This window comes from Siphateles boraxobius, unplaced genomic scaffold, assembly GCF_051911475.1.
Source record: "Siphateles boraxobius isolate OS27281-9 unplaced genomic scaffold, OSU_SipBor_1 5, whole genome shotgun sequence".
Taxonomy (NCBI): Eukaryota; Metazoa; Chordata; class Actinopteri; order Cypriniformes; family Leuciscidae; genus Siphateles; species Siphateles boraxobius.
In genome coordinates, this window is record NW_027509141.1 from 3959884 (window position 1) to 3978693 (window position 18810).

The 18810-nt window shown below is 41.8% G+C and overlaps 19 non-coding genes across 19 annotated transcripts; 16 read left to right on the forward strand and 3 right to left on the reverse strand.

Moving 5' to 3' along the window:
- Window positions 1-2439: 2439 nt before the first annotated feature.
- On the forward strand, window positions 2440-2511 carry trnac-gca (transfer RNA cysteine (anticodon GCA)). Its single transcript has one exon. It is a non-coding gene; the product is annotated as a tRNA-Cys (tRNA).
- A 572-nt stretch (window positions 2512-3083) lies between these two features.
- Window positions 3084-3155, forward strand: trnac-gca (transfer RNA cysteine (anticodon GCA)). The gene has a single exon. It is a non-coding gene; the product is annotated as a tRNA-Cys (tRNA).
- Window positions 3156-3292: 137 nt separating this feature from the next.
- Window positions 3293-3364, forward strand: trnac-gca (transfer RNA cysteine (anticodon GCA)). Its single transcript has one exon. It is a non-coding gene; the product is annotated as a tRNA-Cys (tRNA).
- A 137-nt stretch (window positions 3365-3501) lies between these two features.
- On the forward strand, window positions 3502-3573 carry trnac-gca (transfer RNA cysteine (anticodon GCA)). Its single transcript has one exon. It is a non-coding gene; the product is annotated as a tRNA-Cys (tRNA).
- Window positions 3574-3710: 137 nt separating this feature from the next.
- On the forward strand, window positions 3711-3782 carry trnac-gca (transfer RNA cysteine (anticodon GCA)). The gene has a single exon. It is a non-coding gene; the product is annotated as a tRNA-Cys (tRNA).
- Window positions 3783-3919: 137 nt separating this feature from the next.
- trnac-gca (transfer RNA cysteine (anticodon GCA)) lies at window positions 3920-3991 on the forward strand. The gene has a single exon. It is a non-coding gene; the product is annotated as a tRNA-Cys (tRNA).
- Window positions 3992-4129: 138 nt separating this feature from the next.
- trnac-gca (transfer RNA cysteine (anticodon GCA)) lies at window positions 4130-4201 on the forward strand. The gene has a single exon. It is a non-coding gene; the product is annotated as a tRNA-Cys (tRNA).
- Window positions 4202-4557: 356 nt separating this feature from the next.
- trnac-gca (transfer RNA cysteine (anticodon GCA)) lies at window positions 4558-4629 on the forward strand. The gene has a single exon. It is a non-coding gene; the product is annotated as a tRNA-Cys (tRNA).
- Window positions 4630-4766: 137 nt separating this feature from the next.
- On the forward strand, window positions 4767-4838 carry trnac-gca (transfer RNA cysteine (anticodon GCA)). The gene has a single exon. It is a non-coding gene; the product is annotated as a tRNA-Cys (tRNA).
- A 137-nt stretch (window positions 4839-4975) lies between these two features.
- On the forward strand, window positions 4976-5047 carry trnal-caa (transfer RNA leucine (anticodon CAA)). Its single transcript has one exon. It is a non-coding gene; the product is annotated as a tRNA-Leu (tRNA).
- Window positions 5048-5183: 136 nt separating this feature from the next.
- Window positions 5184-5255, forward strand: trnac-gca (transfer RNA cysteine (anticodon GCA)). The gene has a single exon. It is a non-coding gene; the product is annotated as a tRNA-Cys (tRNA).
- Window positions 5256-7711: 2456 nt separating this feature from the next.
- On the forward strand, window positions 7712-7798 carry trnay-gua (transfer RNA tyrosine (anticodon GUA)). Its single transcript is given in 2 exon segments — window positions 7712-7748; window positions 7763-7798. It is a non-coding gene; the product is annotated as a tRNA-Tyr (tRNA).
- A 171-nt stretch (window positions 7799-7969) lies between these two features.
- On the reverse strand, window positions 7970-8041 carry trnae-cuc (transfer RNA glutamic acid (anticodon CUC)). The gene has a single exon. It is a non-coding gene; the product is annotated as a tRNA-Glu (tRNA).
- Window positions 8042-9028: 987 nt separating this feature from the next.
- Window positions 9029-9102, forward strand: trnar-acg (transfer RNA arginine (anticodon ACG)). The gene has a single exon. It is a non-coding gene; the product is annotated as a tRNA-Arg (tRNA).
- A 682-nt stretch (window positions 9103-9784) lies between these two features.
- trnae-uuc (transfer RNA glutamic acid (anticodon UUC)) lies at window positions 9785-9856 on the forward strand. The gene has a single exon. It is a non-coding gene; the product is annotated as a tRNA-Glu (tRNA).
- A 327-nt stretch (window positions 9857-10183) lies between these two features.
- trnae-cuc (transfer RNA glutamic acid (anticodon CUC)) lies at window positions 10184-10256 on the reverse strand. The gene has a single exon. It is a non-coding gene; the product is annotated as a tRNA-Glu (tRNA).
- Window positions 10257-15350: 5094 nt separating this feature from the next.
- On the forward strand, window positions 15351-15423 carry trnar-acg (transfer RNA arginine (anticodon ACG)). Its single transcript has one exon. It is a non-coding gene; the product is annotated as a tRNA-Arg (tRNA).
- A 612-nt stretch (window positions 15424-16035) lies between these two features.
- trnay-gua (transfer RNA tyrosine (anticodon GUA)) lies at window positions 16036-16122 on the forward strand. Its single transcript is given in 2 exon segments — window positions 16036-16072; window positions 16087-16122. It is a non-coding gene; the product is annotated as a tRNA-Tyr (tRNA).
- A 171-nt stretch (window positions 16123-16293) lies between these two features.
- Window positions 16294-16365, reverse strand: trnae-cuc (transfer RNA glutamic acid (anticodon CUC)). The gene has a single exon. It is a non-coding gene; the product is annotated as a tRNA-Glu (tRNA).
- Between the last annotated feature and the right edge of the window lie 2445 nt (window positions 16366-18810).

Below are 18810 nucleotides of genomic sequence, written 5' to 3' on the forward strand. Positions count from 1 at the left end.
CAGGCGTCAACAGACCTTACCTGGTGGTCTAGTGGTTAGGATTCGGCGCTCTCACCGCCGCGGCCTGGGTTCGATTCACGGTCAGGGAATGAGCTTTTGCCCACCACCGGAGGCCTTGATTTTAAAATGCCGAACTACGAACTCAAGCGCTGACTCCCTCGTCGAGAAGCACAGCCAAGGAAATGTTTATGTGTGAAAATGACCTCCTTCGAGCCGCAGTCGAACCAGCTTCTCAAAAAATTAGCATATTGTGATAAAGTTCATTATTTTCCATAATGTAATGATAAAAATTAAACTTTCATATATTTTAGATTCATTGCACACCAACTGAAATATTTCAAGTCTTTTATTGTTTTAATACTGATGATTTTGGCATACAGCTCATAATAACCCAAAATTCCTGTCTCAAAAAATTAGCATATTTCATCCAACCAATAAAAGAAGTGTTTTTAATACAAAAAAAAAAGTCAACCTTCAAATAATTATGTTCAGTTATGCCTTCAATAGTCAATACTTGGTCGGGAATCCTTTTGCAGAAATGACTGCTTCAATGCGGCGTGGCATGGAGGCAATCAGCCTGTGGCACTGCTGAGGTGTTATGGAGGCCCAGGATGCTTCGATAGCGGCCTTAAGCTCATCCAGAGTGTTGGGTCTTGCGTCTCTCAACTTTCTCTTCTCAATATCCCACAGATTCTCTATGGGGTTCAGGTCAGGAGAGTTGGCAGGCCAATTGAGCACAGTAATACCATGGTCAGTAAACCATTTACCAGTGGTTTTGGCACTGTGAGTAGGTGCCAGGTCGTGCTGAAAAATTAAATCTTCATCTCCATAAAGCTTTTCAGCAGATGGAAGCATGAAGTGCTCCAAAATCTCCTGATAGCTAGCTGCATTGACCCTGACCTAGATAAAACACAGTGGACCAACACCAGCAGCTGACATGGCACCCCAGACCATCACTGACTGTGGGTACTTGACTCTGGACTTCAGGCATTTTGGCATTTCCTTCTCCCCAGTCTTCCTCCAGACTCTGGCACCTTGATTTCCGAATGACATGCAAAACTGAGCAACAGTCCAGTGCTGCTTCTCTGTAGCCCAGGTCAGGCGCTTCTGCCGCTGTTTCTGGTTCAAAAGTGGCTTGACCTGGGGAATGCGGCACCTGTAGCCCATTTCCTGCACACGCCTGTGCAAGGTCGCTCTGGATGTTTCTACTCCTGACTCAGTCCACTGCTTCCGCAGGTCCCCCAAGGTCTGGAATCGGTCCTTCTCCACAATCTTCCTCAGGGTCCGGTCACCTCTTCTCGTTGTGCAGCGTTTTTTGCCACACTTTTTCCTTCCCACAGACTTCCCACTGAGGTGCCTTGATACAGCACTCTGGGAACAGCCTATTTGTTCAGAAATTTCTTTCTGTGTCTTACCCTCTTGCTTGAGGGTGTCAATGATGGCCTTCTGGACAGCAGTCAGGTCGGCAGTCTTACCCATGATTGCGGTTTTGAGTAATGAAACAGGCTGGGAGTTTTTAAAAGCCTCAGGAATCGTTTGCAGGTGTTTAGAGTTAATTAGTTGATTCAGATGATTAGGTTAATAGCTCGTTTAGAGACCCTTTTCATGATATGCTAATTTTTTGAGACAGGAATTTTGGGTTTTCATGAGCTGTATGCCAAAATCATCAGTATTAAAAAAATAAAAGACCTGAAATATTTCAGTTGGTGTGCAATGAATCTAAAATATATGAAAGTTTAATTTTTATCATTACATTATGGAAAATAATGAACTTTATCACAATATGCTAATTTTTTGAGAAGGACCTGTAGCTCAGCGGTAGAGCATTTGACTGCAGATCAAGAGGTCCCCGGTTCAAAACCGAGTGCCCCCTTTATCATGTCCCAATGTGATCTTTGGTACTTTTATCCTTGTTCACGACAAGCCAAACACCTTGTTCATTTACCTTCTACAGATGAATTTAAGAAAATTACTGGGATTTTTTTTTTACTTTGGAAAAAGCTAGTTTAAAGGGGGTATAGCTCAGTGGTAGAGCATTTATTTGCAGATCGAGATGTCTCAGGTTGAAATGCAAGGGTCCCCTTTATCATGTCCCAATCTGAATGTGTTACTTGATGCTGCTATCCTAGTTCACAACAAGCCAAATATTTGTTCTGTTACCTTCTACTGATGAATTTAAGAAAATTACTGGGATTTTATTTACTTTGAAAAAGGTTTTCTGAAAGGGTGTGTAGCTCAGTGGTAGAGAATTTGACTGCAGATCAAGAGGTCCACGATTCAAAACCAAGTGCCCCCTTTATCATGTCGCAATCTGAATGTGATCTTTGGTACTGTTATCGTAGTTCACGACAAGCCAGGCACATTGTTCTTTTACCTTCTACAGACAACTTTAAGAAAATAACTGGGATTTTTTTTTACTTTGGAAAAAGCTAGTTTAAAGGGGGTATAGCTCAGTGGTAGAGCATTTGACTGCAGATCAAGAGGTCCCCGGTTCAAATCCGAGTGCCACCTTTATCAAGTACCAATCTGAATGTGATCTTTGGTACTGTTATCCCAGCTCACTACAAACCAAACACATTGTTCTTTTACCTTCTACAGACAACTTTAAGAAAATTACTGGGATTTTTTTTTACTTTGGAAAAAGTTAATTGAAAGGGGGTATAGCTCAGTGGTAGAGCATTTATCTGCAGATCGAGATGTCTCAGGTTGAAATGCAAGGGTCCCCTTTATCATGTCCCAATCTGAATGTGTTACTTGATGCTGCTATCCTAGTTCACAACAAGCCAAACATTTGATCTGTTACCTTCTACTGACGAATTTAAGAAAATTACTGGGATTTTATTTACTTTGAAAAAGGTTTTCTGAAAGGGGGTGTAGCTCAGTGGTAGAGAATTTGACTGCAGATCAAGAGGTCAACAATTAAAATCCAAGTGCCCCCTTTATCATGTCGCAATCTGAATGTGATCTTTGGTACTGTTATCGTAGTTCACGACAAGCCAGGCACATTGTCCTTTTACCTTCTACAGACAACTTTAAGAAAATTACTGGGATTTTTTTTTTACTCTGGAAAAAGATCATGGAAAGGGGGTATAGCTCAGTGGTAGACCATTTGACTGCAGATCAAGAGGTCCCCGGTTCAAATCCGAGTGCCCCCTTTATCATGTCCCAATGTGATCTTTGGTACTTTTATCCTTGTTCACGACAAGCCAAACACATTGTTCATTTACCTTATACAGATGAATTTAAGAAAATTACTGGGATTTTTTTTTACTTTGGAAAAAGTTATTTTAAAGGGGGTACAGCTCAGTGGTAGAGCATTTGACTGCAGATCAAGAGGTCCCCGGTTCAAATCCGATTGCCCCCTTTATCATGTCCCAATGTGATCTTTGGTACTTTTATCCTTGTTCACGACAAGCCAAACACATTGTTCATTTACCTTATACAGATGAATTTAAGAAAATTACTTGGATTTTTTTTTACTTTGGAAAAAGTTATTTTAAAGGGGGTATAGTTCAGTAGTAGAGCATTTGACTGCAGATCAAGAGGTCCCCGGTTCAAATCCGAGTGCCCCCTTTATCATGTCCCAATGTGATCTTTGGTACTTTTATCCTTGTTCACGACAAGCCAAACACATTGTTCATTTACCTTCTACAGATGAATTTAAGAAAATTACTGGGATTTTTTTTTACTTTGGAAAAAGTTATTTTAAAGGGGGTACAGCTCAGTGGTAGAGCATTTGACTGCAGATCAAGAGGTCCCCGGTTCAAATCCGAGTGCCCCCTTTATCATGTCCCAATGTGATCTTTGGTACTTTTATCCTTGTTCACGACAAGCCAAACACATTGTTCATTTACCTTATACAGATGAATTTAAGAAAATTACTTGGATTTTTTTTTACTTTGGAAAAAGTTATTTTAAAGGGGGTATAGTTCAGTAGTAGAGCATTTGACTGCAGATCAAGAGGTCCCCGGTTCAAATCCGAGTGCCCCCTTTATCATGTCCCAATGTGATCTTTGGTACTTTTATCCTTGTTCACGACAAGCCAAACACATTGTTCATTTACCTTCTACAGATGAATTTAAGAAAATTACTGGGATTTTTTTTTTACTTTGGAAAAAGTTAATTTAAAGGGGGTATAGCTCAGTGGTAGAGCATTTGACTGCAGATCAAGAGGTCCCCGGTTCAAAACCGAGTGCCCCCTTTATCAAGTCCCACCAGAATGTGATCTTTGGTACTGTAATCCTAGCTCACTACAAACCAAACATTTGTTCTGTTACCTTCTACTGATGAATTTAAGGAAATTACTGGGATTTTATTTACTTTGAAAAAGGTTTTCTGAAAGGGGGTGTAGCTCAGGGGTAGAGAATTTGACTGCAGATCAAGAGGTCCACGATTCAAATCCAAGTGCCCACTTTATCATGTCGCAATCTGAATGTGATCTTTGGTACTGTTATCGTAGTTCACGACAAGCCAGGCACATTGTTCTTTTACCTTCTACAGACAACTTTAAGAAAATTACTGAGATTTTTTTTTTACTTTGGAAAAAGTTAATGTAAAGGGGGTATAGCTCAGTGGGAGAGCATTTGACTGCAGATCAAGAGGTCCCCGGTTCAAATCCGAGTGCCCCCTTTATCATGTCCCAATGTGATCTTTGGTACTTTTATCCTTGTTCACGACAAGTCAAACACATTGTTCATTTACCTTCTACAGATGAATTTAAGAAAATTACTGGGATTTTTTTTTACTTTGGAAAAAGTTATTTTAAAGGGGGTATAGCTCAGTGGTAGAGCATTTGACTGCAGATCAAGACGTCCCCGGTTCAAATCCGAGTGCCCCCTTTATCATGTCCCAATGTGATCTTTGGTACTTTTATCCTTGTTCACGACAAGCCAAACACATTGTTCATTTACCTTCTACAGATGAATTTAAGAAAATTACTGGGATTTTTTTTTACTTTGGAAAAAGTTAATTGAAAGGGGGTATAGCTCAGTGGTAGAGCATTTGACTCAAGATCAAGAGGTCTCTGGTTCAAATCCGAGTGCCCCCTTTATCATGTCCCAATGTGATCTTTGGTACTTTTATCCTAGTTCACGACAAGCCAAACACCTTGTTCATTTACCTTCTACAGATGAATTGAAGAAAATTACTGGGATTTTTTTTACTTTGGAAAAAGCTAATTTAAAGGGGGTATAGCTCAGTGGTAGAGCGTTTGACTGCAGATCAAGAGGTCCCCGGTTCAAATCCGAGTGCCCCCTTTATCAAGTACCAATCTGAATGTGATCTTTGGTACTGTTATCCTAGCTCACTACAAACCAAACACATTGTTCTTTTACCTTCTACAGACAACTTTAAGAAAATTACTGGGATTTTTTTTACTTTGGAAAAAGTTAATTGAAAGGGGGTATAGCTCAGTGGTAGAGCATTTATCTGCAGATCGAGATGTCTCAGGTTGAAATGCAAGGGTCCCCTTTATCATGTCCCAATCTGAATGTGTTACTTGATGCTGCTATCCTAGTTCACAACAAGCCAAACATTTGTTCTGTTACCTTCTAATGATGAATTTAAGAAAATTACTGGGATTTTATTTACTTTGAAAAAGGTTTTCTGAAAGGGGGTGTAGCTCAGTGGTAGAGAATTTGACTGCAGATCAAGATGTCTCAGGTTGAAATGCAAGGGTCCCCTTTATCATGTCCCAATCTGAATGTGTTACTTGATGCTGCTATCCTTGTTCACAACAAGCCAAACATTTGCTCTTTTTTTTTCTACTGACGAATTTCGGAAAATTACTGGGATTTTATTTACTTTGAAAAAGGTTTTCTGAAAGGGTGTGTAGCTCAGTGGTAGAGAATTTGACTGCAGATCAAGAGGTCCACGATTCAAATCCAAGGGTCCCCTTTATCATATCCCAATCTGAATGTGTTACTTGATGCTGCTATCCTAGTTCACAACAAGCCAAACATTTGATCTGTTACCTTCTACAGACAACTTTAAGAAAATTACTGGGATTTTTTTTACTTTGAAAAAGGTTTTCTGAAAGGGGGTGTAGCTCAGTGGTAGAGAATTTGAATGCAGATCAAGAGGTCAACAATTCAAATCGAAGTGCCCCCTTTATCATGTCGCAATCTGAATGTAATCTTTGGTACTGTTATCGTAGTTCACGACAAGCCAGGCAAATTGTTCTTTTACCTTTTGCCTCCATCTCGAAGGTTTTTATAGCAGTTTTTTGCAGACGTCTCTGACCCTGGATCCCAGTTCTTCCGCTGAGAAACTGTCACAGGCTCAGTAGGAATATCCTAACAACACCACAACTTGCCATGAAAACAAAACCAATGAGATCCCCAACATGTGAGGCCTGCATCTCGAAGATTTGTATAGCAGATTTTTGCAGACGTCTCTGGCCCTGGATCCCAGTTCTTCTGCTGAGAAACTGTCACAGGCTCTGTAGGAATATCCTAACAACAACGAGATCCCCAACATGTGAGGCCTCCATCTCGAAGGTTTTTGTAGCAGGCCCCTCATCTGACCCCTTCCTGATGTTGGTTCTAGGCCTGTTAATAGCATGAGAAAAAGTAGATTTCTGTAGGAATATCCTAACAACAACGAGATCCCCAACATGTGAGGCCTGCATCTCGAAGGTTTTTATAGCAGTTTTTTGCAGACGTCTCTGGCCCTGGATCCCAGTTTTTCTGCTGAGAAACTGTCACAGGCTCTGTAGGAATATCCTAACAACAACGAGATCCCCAACATGTGAGGCCTCCATCTTGAAGGTTTTTGTAGCAGGCCCCTCATCTGACCCCTTCCTGATGTTGGCTCCAGGTCTGTTAATAGCATGAGAAAAAGTAGATTTCTGTAGGAATATCCTAACAACAACGAGATCCCCAACATGTGAGGCCTCCATCTCGAAGGTTTTTGTAGCAGGCCCCACATCTGACCCCTTCCTGATGTTGGCTCCAGGTCTGTTAATACTATGAGAAAAAGTAGATGTCATGACAGGCCTCTGCCCAGTCGAACACCAACAGTTAGGTGGGCCAGTGGCGCAATTTATAATGCGTCTGACTACGGATCAGGAGATTCTAGGTTCGACTCCTGGCTGGCTCGTTCTGCCTCTTTTACTACGCTGTCAGCCCTTAGCCGTTTTATTATTTCCTTTTATTATCCCATAGTTTTTGTTATTAATATTATTGGATTGGTTGAGAAATATTAAAAATTGACAGTCCAACAATAGGCTGCTTTGTCAGTAGGATAACGGTTACCATACAATACTATGCGTCTTTTCAAATGCATTGCATGAGTACTGTCACAAGGACCTTGCTTTACGACCAGTTTACAGTGTCTATTATGCCATCGCAGGAATCGGAGGAAACTGAACCCCCTTGGCGAGGCAAATGAGAGCTCCCTCTGTTGAGCCTGATGAAATTGAATTCAGTAAACATTCCCTTCGGATCATTCGCATGTTCTTAAAGGGGGCGGTCACACACTAAAAGCAAAAGGGCCTGCTCCAGGTGGAAAGAAGATCCCATATGATCTAGCGGTCAGGATTCCTGGTTTTCACCCAGGCGGCCGGGGTTTGACTCCCGGTATGAGAAGATTGGGTTGCCTTTGCATCACTTAATCGAAACAAACAGCACGTCTGTCTGTGCCAGTAGCAGTTTTAGCCAGTGGCAGAGCTTCAGCAACCTGATTTCTTGAGGTTCTGTCACAAATCAGTGTGCCTTCGATAGCTCAGCTGGTAGAGCGGAGGACTGTAGGTGGCAAGTTGGCAATTCTTAGGTCGCTGGTTCGACTCCGGCTCGAAGGAGGTCTTTTTCACACATAAACATTTCCGTGGCCGTGCTTCTCGACGAGGGCTTCAGCACTTGAGTTCATAGTTCGGCTTTTTAAATTCACGTCTTCCGGTGGTGGGCAAAAGCGCTTGAGTTCATAGTTCGGCATTTTAAATTCACGTCCTCCGGTGGTGGGCAAAAGCTCATTCCCTGACCGGGAATCGAACCCGGGCCACGGCGGTGAGAGCACCGAATCCTAACCACTAGACCACCAGGGAAGGTCTGTTGACTCCTGCCCCTCAAGCCCGACTGTTGGCCTCTACCAGATTTTGCAGCAAGACCACTAATACTTGTATTTTCCTCCAGGAGAGGAGACGTCACTGACCCCTGACCCTGGATCCCAGATCTTCCGCTGACAAACTGTCACAGACTCTGTAGGAATATCCTGACAACACCACAACTTGCCATGAAAACAAAGCAACCGAGATCCCCAACATGTGAGGCCTCCATCTCGAAGGTTTTTATAGCAGTTTTTTGCAGACGTCTCTTAACCTGGATCCCAGTTCTTCCACTGAGAAACTGGCACAGACTCTGTAGGAATATCCTAACAACACCACAACTTGCCATGAACACAAAAAATTAAGATCCCCAACATGTGAGTTCTCCATCTCGAAGGTTTTTATAGCAGTTTTTTGCAGACGTCTCTGACCCTGGATCCCAGTTCTTCCTCTGAGAAACTGTCACAGACTCTGTAGGAATATCCTAACAACACCACAACTTGCCATGAACACAAAAAATGTAAGATCCCCAACATGTGAGGCCTCCATCTCGAAGGTTTTATAGCAGTTTTTTGCAGACGTTTCTGACCCTGGATCCCAGTTCTACCGCTGATAAACTGTCACAGGCTCAGTAGGCATATCCTAACAACACCACAACTTGCCATGAAAACAAAACCAATGAGATCCCCAACATGTGAGGCCTGCATTTCGAAGGTTTTTATATCAGTTTTTTGCAGACGTCTCTGGCCCTGGATCCCAGTTCTTCTGCTGAGAAACTGTCACAGGCTCTGTAGGAATATCCTAACAACACCACAACTTAACATGAAAAAAACGAGATCCCCAACATGTGAGGCCTCCATCTCGAAGGTTTTTGTAGCATGCCCCTCATCTGACCCCTTCCTGATGTTGGCTCCAGGTCTATTAATAGCATGAGAAAAAGTAGATTTCATGACAGGGCTCTGCCCAGTCAAATACCAACAGTTAGGTGGGCCAGTGGCGCAATGGATAACGCGTCTGACTACGGATCAGAAGATTCTAGGTTTCGACTCCTGGCTGGCTCGATCTGCCTCGTTTACTACGCTGTCAGCCCGTAGCCATTTTATTATTTCCCTATATTATCCCATAGTTTTTGTTATTAATATCATTGGATTGGTTGAGAAATTTTAAAAATTGGCAGTCCAACAATAGGCTGCTTTGTCAGTAGGATAACGGTTACCATACAATACTATGCGTCTTTTCAAATGCATTGCATGAGTACTGTCACAAGCACCTTGTGCTTGTGCTTGTGCATCACTTAAACGAAACAACCAGGCCTCTACCAGATTTTGCAGCAAGACCACTAATTCTTGTATTTTCCTCCAGGAGAGGAGACGTCACTGACCCCTGACCCTGGATCCCAGATCTTCCGCTGACAAACTGTCACAGACTCTGTAGGAATATCCTAATAACACCACAACTTGCCATGAAAACAAAGCAACCGAGATCCCCAACATGTGAGGCCTCCATCTCGAAGGTTTTTATAGCAGTTTTTTGCAGACGTCTCTTAACCTGGATCCCAGTTCTTCCACTGAGAAACTGTCACAGACTCTGTAGGAATATCCTAACAACACCACAACTTGCCATGAACACAAAAAATGTAAGATCCCCAACATGTGAGGCCTCCCCCTTCCGATCATTCCCATGTTCTTAAAGGGGGCGGTCACACACTAAAAGCAAAAGGGCCTGCTCCAGGTGGAAAGAAGATCCCATATGATCTAGCGGTCAGGATTCCTGGTTTTCACTCAGGCGGCCTGGGTTCGAATCCCGGTATGAGAAGATTGGGTTGCCTTTGCATATCTTAATCGAAACAACCAGCACGTATGCCTGTGTCACTAGCAGTTTTAGCCAGTTGCAGAGCTTCAGCAACCTGATATATTGAGTTTCAGTCCCCAATCAGTGTGCCTTCGATAGCTCAGATGGTAGAGCGGAGGTCTGTAGATGGCACGTTGGCAATCCTTAGGTCGCTGGTTCGACTCTGGCTCCAAGGAGGTCATTTTCACACATAAACATTTCCTTGGCCATGCTTCTCGACGAGGGCTTCAGCGCTTGAGTTCGTAGTTCGGCATTTTAAAATCACGTCCTCCGGTGGTGGGCGAAACCTCATTCCCTGACCGGGAATCGAAACCCAGGCCGCGGCGGTGAGAGCGCCGAATCCTAACCACTAGACCACCAGGGAAGGTCTGTTGACACCTGCCCCTCAAGCCCAGCTGTTGGCATCAACCAGATTTTGCAGCAAGACCACTAATACTTGTATTTTCCTCCAGGAGAGGAGACGTCACTGACCCCTGACCCTGGATCCCAGATATTCCGCTGACAAACTGTCACAGGGTGCTTCTTAATATCCCTCCTCGTCTCCTCTCTCCTCCGTCCTCCATCCTATGACCCGGACACAGATCGAGCTCAGCCATCTTTAACGACATCTCAATTCTCTAATTGCACCTTGAGGAGTCGAGGATCGAGGAGTGAGGAGGCTTTCAGAGGAGTCATGAGCAAGGATACACAGGTGTATCCTATGCGGAAGTGTTTTATAGACTAAACGTGACGCACGTATCAATTCTCCTCCCCCTTCACATCGATCACAATCGTTTTAATTTATACTTTACCTTTGCAGTTTATATAATCCACACGTCTCACATATTTCAACAGGGTATCTTGGTTTATAATTATTCATTATGAATTTCTTAAACAAACTTCAACAACGATCATTTGAGCGCTGCTGAAGACGCTATGAAGTGACGCTCGAGTGATCAAGTAGGCTATTCCAATGTATAAAAAAAGGTTTTCATTCGATTCCCCCGTCCTCATTTTCTTTCCTAGCAGCCTTCCCTCGCATCCTACAGGGGGTGGAGCTGAGACACGAGGAAAGGAAGCGAGGAAAGGAAACGAGGATGCACAAATAAGGAATGAGAAGCACCCACAGACTCTGTAGGAATATCCTAACACCACAACTTGCCATGAAAACAAAGCAACCGAGATCCCCAACATGTGAGGCCTCCATCTCGAAGGTTTTTATAGCAGTTTTTTGCAGGCGTCTCTTAACCTGGATCCCAGTTCTTCCACTGAGAAACTGTCACAGACTCTGTGACACAGACACACACACACACACACACGCGCACACACGCACACACGCACACACGCACACACACACACACACACACACACACACACACACACACACACACACACACACACACACACACACACACACACACACACACACACACACACACACACACAGAGTGAAAAAGCTTGTGGAAGGAATTGGGTCACTCTGTTTGTGTCTATAAGTGTTGAACATCCAAAATATTTGCAGAAAACAAAGCTGAAGCACCAAGGAGATAAGATATCGCATGTGTATGTTATGAACTGCTGCATTTATTTACAAAAAAACTCACATTTACAACAAAAAATATATATATTTTATTTGATCTTTTATTAGATATAGCAGGCATCAAGCAGACATTTCCTTGAAAAAGTTACTCAATTTTATTGCCCATCAATATAAAATCTTATCCTGGGAAGATTAAATACAACATAATTCTTTCTTTATAATAATTTAAAATAATTCTAATTCTATTTATTTAATTTATAATAATTTGTTTTGTGTTCATTTTTGGGTGAACTATCCTTTTAATCTGGCAAAATCATCTCAACTTAAATTCCTGAATTGGGTATGTGATTGACTGCCTGTGTCTGGTAGATGCTCTGACCTGTTGCTGGTTCTGAAGTCTGACCACACTGACTCTGACTAGCCAGTGGTGATGCAAGGGCTGGGGGGGCTGTTTGCACCTGATCTGCCTGTTAGTCCAGTCATTTTAAGCCAAAATGGGGGTCAACCTTGAACAAATTGCAACAAGCAAACTCAACTGATTTTGTATCCTCAATATGTCCTGAGTAAGGAAAAAAAGTCCCAAAGAATCCCATTAGGGAAAGTTTAGAAAAAAAAAAACACAAATGTAGCCTATTCATACGCCTATTCAAAATTACTGAGTTGATTACTTACATCAAGACAAAAAAAAATGTATTCCAAGTTTTTTAAAATTGTTTGTTAAGATGGACAAACGGTGCATAATCTAATTACGTATGTGCTAATTTGCATAAATACCACAACAGATCTAAACATTGGGTCTAGCCTGGTGAAAATGTCTTGTTGAATCTTGTTGACACAGTAAAATACTAAATGTTAAGGTCTGAATGGAACACATTTAGGCTACTACCCATGTACATTAATACATAGAGGCAGGAAGAAGTACTTTAGAAACCAGCCTTTTCTAATTATTGCAGAGATGGGGTTTGGGGCTGGGTCTGTGCGACTGTTTCTGGGGGACGAGTCTAAGGGAAGAACAGGAGACAAGGGTAAGGAGAATGCAGAAGACAAAAGGTAAGTAAAATAAAAAGTAAATCCCCAGAAACAGATTTCGAAACTTTCCCCTAATGGGATTCTTAGGGACTTTGTTTCCTTACTCAGGACATAATGAGGATACAAAATTATTTGAGTTTGCTTCTGTTGCAATTTGTTCAACCTTTTTTTCATAAAATGACTGGACTATGTTTGTGCTTATTTTTAAAAAAAAATCTCTCCCTTTCTTTTCCTGTTTAATTGACCCTGTTCAAAAATATGACAAATTTAAAATATGATTCCAATCATATTCAAAATTCTAAAAATCATCCAATTACCAACATTTAACTCTTTCTCGCCAGTATAAAAAAAATGTGGTTTTGGTAATTTTCACAATTTCATGGCACCCCAGAATATTTTGTTGTATGAATATCTGAACATACCAAAAGAAAGAACAAACCCTGTGCTTTTAAAACAAAAACTAAAAAATAATGTTATTCTAGCTTCGTGCATCTTTTTTTTAATTAACACTTCGTGAGCTTAGAATTATACAGTTCTATCTCCGTTTAGGGTAGTTCTGAGAAATTGAGCATCAAAGTTTTTACATCCCTCCTGTTTTGTGAGATGGAACCTTTTTATTTTATTAATAACTACTAACAAAATATTTTTTTTTACAAAAATAACCCCACACAGGCATTAATAAACACCCAGTGGATAAGATTATGTCAAAAACTCAATTTCGACCAAAAGTGGAGATAGAACCGTATAATTCTAAGCTCACGACTTGAATGTTGGCAAGTTTCATAAAAAGCAACATGAGCAAAAAGCGGAGAAAATCGCATTTTTATCAAAGACTACATCTAGATCAGATTCATAATGATGATCAAAACACAGTAGATCGGGTCCATCAACAACCTACACCCAAAAAGCTTCATAGTCCTATAGTGATCGCATTATGATATTGCTTGTTTCTGCTCTTCTTTGCCTGAGTTTTGATCTCCTATCCTCACATTAGCTAGAACATTTGTATAGCCTGCTGTAATGTACACAAGGCAAGGTACTGTATATGCATGTATTAGACCTAATGTAGGCTATTGGGAGCAAACCACCCTGATGCTAAACCTTAAAAGCTTACTTCAAATATGATGTTTTCTTATTCGGTGAAGTTCGGTATCTTGCAACCATCTCTCGTCCTCTGCTCGTCCGTTTGAAAACTGCGCGCGCAGCGCTGCCGGCGATCAGCAACTGCCAGTAGCAAATAAAATTTTGGGGTGGCAACCGGGGTGGCCAATCGCATGTCAGGGGTGTCCAGTGCCACCCCGGACCCCCCTCTGGCTCCGCCACTGTTTTTATAGCAGTTTTTTGCAGACATCTCTGACCCTGGATCCCAGTTCTTCCACTGAGAAACTGTCACAGACTCTGTAGGAATATCCTGTAAGGGGTGTACAGTTAAAGACCCAGAACCAGATATGAAGAATGAAGACCCAGAGTCAGAATTATAAAAAATTAAAGAAAATATTTACTGGAGATAGTTTGCAGTTTCATCAGCAGAAGTCAGCTTCAATACTCGCACAGGAGTTCGTAGGCCGCCCGCTTACAGTTACAAAGATCACAGCAGTTATACCATTTCCAAGGTCTAAGCTACATCATTGCTTACAGGTTGAATGATTCTCATTGGCTAAGAAACATTAAGAGCCTAAACTATTTAACACATGTGAGGAGATAGGGGTGCCTATCGCCATTAGTCAAGATAGTTGTCGTCCACTCATTAGATTTAGGTCTGTGGTGGCCTCGCAGGTTAGAGAAGGGCGCCGGGGTGTCTGGTCCGAACGTCCAGAACCTACATAGAATGTCATACACACACACACACACACACACACACACACATAACAGACACTAGCAAATAACAGCTCCCATCAAGGCTGAAGAGAGTCTGAGCTCCTTATTATCAGTTAAGTATACCAAAACATAATGCTAAAACATTCACTCATTTGGGAGAAAAACAGATCACTGGCATTTACTCCGAAGGAAGGAAATATACTGGAAAGAATACATTTTAATACAACAATTAAAGTTCGATATAGTAACGCTCAATATAGCTTGACCATATGTCCAGCGAAGAATCATATGTGTCCACGCTGCCTTTAGGACCCTCTACTGATACCAGAGAAAGAGACAAACGGCCTTGTGGGTTACGTGGCCTTCGTGTCCTGCGTGTACTGCGTGCAATCTCAAAGTAAGATTGGAATGCACCTAAAAGAAACTGGTTGCTTACATCACATGCATTTAAGACAATATAATTTCACAAGCACAAAGAATATACAAATTATTATGTGATAATGAATATATTTGATTATTGATTTTTATAAAGGAAGTATATAAGCATTCAAAAGGATATGATTATAGATGTATTTGAAGAGGCAAGGGATTTTGACCAACCCTTCGATCCTAACAACACCACAACTTGCCATGAACACAAAAAATTTAAGATCCCCAACATGTGAGGCCTCCATCTCAAAGGTTTTTATAGCAGTTTTTTGCAGACATCTCTGACCCTGGATCCCAGTTCTTCCGCTGAGAAACTGTCACAGGCTCAGTAGGAATATCCTAACAACACCACAACTTGCCATGAAAACAAAACCAATGAGATCCCCAACATGTGAGGCCTGCATCTCGAAGGTTTTTATAGCAGTTTTTTGCAGATGTCTCTGGCCCTGGATCCCAGTTCTTCTGCTGAGAAACTGTCACAGGCTCTGTAGGTATATCCTAACAACAACGAGATCCCCAACATGTGAGGCCTCCATCTCGAAGGTTTTTGTAGCAGGCCCCTCATCTGACCCCTTCCTGATGTTGGCTCCAGGTCTGTTTATAGCATGAGAAAAAGTAGATTTCATGACAGGCCTGTTCGCAGTCAAACACCAACAGTTAGGTGGGCCAGTGGCACAATGGATAACGCGTCTGACTACGAATCAGAAGATTCCAGGTTCGACTCCTGGCTGGCTCGATCTGCCTCTTTTACTACGCTGTCAGCCCTTAGCCGTTTTATTATTTCCTTTTATTATCCCATAGTTTTTGTTATTAATATTATTGGATTGGTTGAGAAATATTAAAAATTGACAGTGCAACAATATGCTGCTTTTTCAGTAGGATAACGGTTACCATACAATACTATGCGTCTTTTCAAATGCATTGCATGAGTACTGTCACAAGGACTTGCTTTACGACCAGTTTACAGTGTCTATTATGCCATCGCAGGAATCGGAGGAAACTGAACCCCCTTGGCGAGGCAAATGAGAGCTCCCTCTGTTGAGTCTGATGAAATTGAATTCAGTAAACATTCCCTTCGGATCATTCGCATGTTCTTAAAGGGGGCGGTCACACACTAAAAGCAAAAGGGCCTGCTCCAGGTGGAAAGAAGATCCCATATGATCTAGCGGTCAGGATTCCTGGTTTTCACCCAGGCGGCCGGGGTTCGACTCCCGGTATGAGAAGATTGGGTTGCCTTTGCATCACTTAATCGAAACAAACAGCACGTCTGTCTGTGCCAGTAGCAGTTTTAGCCAGTGGCAGAGCTTCAGCAACCTGATATGTTGAGGTTCTGTCCCCAATCAGTGTGCCTTCGATAGCTCAGCTGGTAGAGCGGAGGACTGTAGGTGGCAAGTTGGCAATCCTTAGGTCGCTGGTTCGACTCCGGCTCGAAGGAGGTCTTTTTCACACATAAACATTTCCGTGGCCGTGCTTCTCGACGAGGGCTTCAGCGCTTGAGTTCATAGTTCGGCTTTTTAAATTCACGTCTTCCGGTGGTGGGCAAAAGCGCTTGAGTTCATAGTTCGGCATTTTAAATTCACGTCCTCCGGTGGTGGGCAAAAGCTCATTCCCTGACCGGGAATCGAATCCAGGCCACGGCGGTGAGAGCGCCAAATCCTAACCACTAGACCACCAGGGAAGGTCTGTTGACTCCTGCCCCTCAAGCCCGGCTGTTGGCCTCTACCAGATTTTGCAGCAAGACCACTAATACTTGTATTTTCCTCCAGGAGAGGAGACGTCACTGACCCCTGACACATGTTGGGGATCTCATTGGTTTTGTTTTCATGGCAAGTTGTGGTGTTGTTAGGATATGCCTACTGAGCCTGTGACAGTTTATCAGCGGAAGAACTGGGATCCAGGGTCAGAAACGTCTGCAAAAAACTGCTATAAAACCTTCGAGATGGAGGCCTCACATGTTGGGGATCTTACATTTTTTGTGTTCATGGCAAGTTGTGGTGTTGTTAGGATATTCCTACAGAGTCTGTGACAGTTTCTCAGAGGAAGAACTGGGATCCAGGGTCAGAGACGTCTGCAAAAAACTGCTATAAAAACCTTCGAGATGGAGAACTCACATGTTGGGGATCTTAATTTTTTTGTGTTCATGGCAAGGTGTGGTGACTCACGGTATGGGAAGATTGGGTTGCCTTTGCATCACTTAAACGAAACAACCAGCACGTATGTCTGTGCTAGTAGCAGATTTAGCCAGTGGCGGAGCTTCAGCAACCTGATATGTTGAAGTTCTGTCACCAGTCAGTGTGCCTTCGATAGCTCAGCTGGTAGAGCGGAGGAATGTAGGTGGCAAGTTGGCAATCCTTAGGTCGCTTGTTCGACTCCGGCTCGAAGGAGGTCTTTTTCACACATAAACATTTCCTTGGCCGTGCTTCTCGACGAGGGCATCAGCGCTTGACTTCGTAGTTCAGCATTTTAAAATTACGTCCTCCGGTGGTTAAAAAAAAAATCTCAGTAATTTTCTTAAAGTTGTCTGTAGAAGGTAAAAGAACAATGTGCCTGGCTTGTCGTGAACTACGATAACAGTACCAAAGATCACATTCAGATTGCGACATGATAAAGGGGGCACTTGGATTTGAATTGTTGACCTCTTGATCTGCAGTCAAATTCTCTACCACTGAGCTACACCCCCTTTCAGAAAACCTTTTTCAAAGTAAAAAAAATCCCAGTAATTTTCTTAAAGTTGTCTGTAGAAGGTAACAGATCAAATGTTTGGCTTGTTGTGAACTAGGATAGCAGCATCAAGTAACACATTCAGATTGGGATATGATAAAGGGGACCCTTGGATTTGAATCGTGGACCTCTTGATCTGCAGTCAAATTCTCTACCACTGAGCTACACACCCTTTCAGAAAACCTTTTTCAAAGTAAATAAAATCCCAGTAATTTTCTTAAATTCATCAGTAGAAGGTAACAGAACAAATGTTTGGCTTGTTGTGAACTAGGATAGCAGCATCAAGTAACACATTCAGATTGGGACATGATAAAGGGGACCCTTGCATTACAACCTGAGACATCTCGAACTGCAGATAAATGCTCTACTACTGAGCTATACCCCCTTTCAATTAACTTTTTCCAAAGTAAAAAAAATCCCAGTAATTTTCTTAAAGTTGTCTGTAGAAGGTAAATACGGTGGCCCAGTAGTGCACAACACAACGACATTTAAAAAGCAAACATAAGTTCACAACACAACGGAATTAACCCACAACACAACAAAATGAATCCAAAACACAACGAAATGAATCCACAACACAACGGAAAATCCACAACACAACGGAAATGAGCCACAACACAACGGAAAATCTACAACACAACGGAAAATCTACAACACAACGGAAAATCTACAACACAACGAAATAAAGCCGCGACACAACGGAAATGCTCCCGACCACTAGAGGGCTCTCGGAGCGCTGTAAATTTAGTTTTCCTTGCCATTGTTCAATAGAGTCAGCAGTCTATAAAAATATATCAACACCACGATTAGTTTTAACAGTATGTATAGCTAACCATTGCATATCGACATTTATTCATTCAAAATCACCTACGTGCATTATAGCTGCATATTTATATTTTTTATATTTATAGAACGCTTTGACGCGCTACCACAGCGCATGATCCCTAAGGGAATGTCTGTCAAATCCTCCAAGTTGTTAAAACATATCATTTGGATTTATTCAAAATCCAAAGCTTGATTGTATTTGATAGACTGACTTAATACAGGTGGCTTTTTTCCAATACCCTTCATTGTATTTACAGTAAACAATTATTTTTTAGGAGATTTCTGTAAAAGTTTTTTTTTCTTTTATCATGTTTCAACGGTTGTAGTTCCTATTAACCAGACTGACTTACAACAGGAGAAATTGTGGAAATAGCTCCCTGAATGCACAGTACAATATTTTTTTTATATATATATAAAAACATTATGGCTACTGTAAATCAAAAAAAAAAAAAATTAAATGTCACAAAGCGTGTGGTTCCTATAGTGACCAGACTGACTTATTACAGGTAGAATTGTGCCATTACTTTCCTGTAATTCTGCAATTCGCCAAATGGTTTTTATTTTTATTTATCAAATT